At 39.0% G+C, this 1,252-nt stretch overlaps 1 non-coding gene across 1 annotated transcript; it reads right to left on the bottom strand.

Moving 5' to 3' along the window:
• Positions 1-278: 278 nt before the first annotated feature.
• Positions 279-385, bottom strand: LOC112508284. Its single transcript, XR_003068666.1, has one exon. It is a non-coding gene; the product is annotated as a small nucleolar RNA R71 (small nucleolar RNA).
• Positions 386-1,252: the final 867 nt, after the last annotated feature.

Below are 1,252 nucleotides of genomic sequence, written 5' to 3' on the forward strand. Positions count from 1 at the left end.
ACCCCCCCCTTTTATATATTGTTTTATTGTTAATGAATTTGCACGAGATTACGTCTTGGGTTTTCGGTTAATACCGAGTCCCTGAGGAGACGACCCTACTTATCGCTATTACAAGTGTGTTTTAGAGATAATAGGCTATTATTTATAAATTATATTATTTGCCGGACTCGACACCCGTCAAGCATAGCTAAATTCTCAACCACCAAACTCGATCCTAACTTGGAATGATTTGCCGGAAAAATTTCTAAAAAGAATACTTTCCTCCGACGAGGAATGTAAAAATTAGAAACGAAATTATGACGTTTCGCCAAGAAGAAGATGAAGCGATTTTGGATGCATGGGAGAGATTTAAGGACCTTCTACGGAAATGTCCTCAACACGGAATCCCTCATTGCATTCAATTGTAGACATTTTATAATGGTCTCTCTAGTTCCGCTAAAATTATTAATGGTCGGTGGAAGATTCACAGCTAAGACTTACAACGAGGGACATGACATTTTGGAATGAATTTCTAATAATAATACTGAATGGTCAAATTCTCGTGTTGTTGTTTCTAAATCTGCTTCAGGCATCCATGAAATTGATGCCATCTCTGCTTTAAATGCTCAAATTGTAGCTTTAACTAATTTGGTTAAAAACAATTTACGTTTGAATGGAGAGAATAATCAAGTTCAATCCATAATGTCCAATCCACCTATGACTGAATCTTGTGTCTTTTGCGGTGAGGGCCATTTTTTTGAATATTGCCCCGGAAATCCTGTCTCCGTGAATTATGTTGGGAGTCATGCTAGAAATAGCCCATTTTCTCCCAAATACAATTCAAATTGGAGGAACCACCACAATTTTTCTTGGACCGAAAATCCTGGATTTCAACACCCCAGGGTCATTCAAGTCCAAAATCGGCCACAAAATCCCCTGGGATATAGGCAAGGTGTTTCGCACAACTTCCAAAATAGACAATCCTCACACTCACACATTCCTAGGCAAAATGCATCGGACGGTAATGGTTCACTCGAATCATTACTTAAAAGTTTTATAAACCAAACCAATGCAATGTTAAGAAGTTTCGAAACCCAACTCGGCCAATTTGCCGTCGATCTCAAGGGTAGACCTTTAGGAACTTTGCCTAGTGATACGGAGACCCCGAAAGGTAAAGAACATATCAAAGTTGTGACCGTGTTGAGTGAGGAGAGTTCAAAAGTCAATGATGATACAAGTGAAACCGTCAAAAAACCGACACATCAAAACGAGG

Source organism: Cynara cardunculus (genome assembly GCF_001531365.2).
Source record: "Cynara cardunculus var. scolymus isolate 2C chromosome LG 2, CcrdV1, whole genome shotgun sequence".
Classification (NCBI taxonomy): Eukaryota; Viridiplantae; Streptophyta; class Magnoliopsida; order Asterales; family Asteraceae; genus Cynara; species Cynara cardunculus.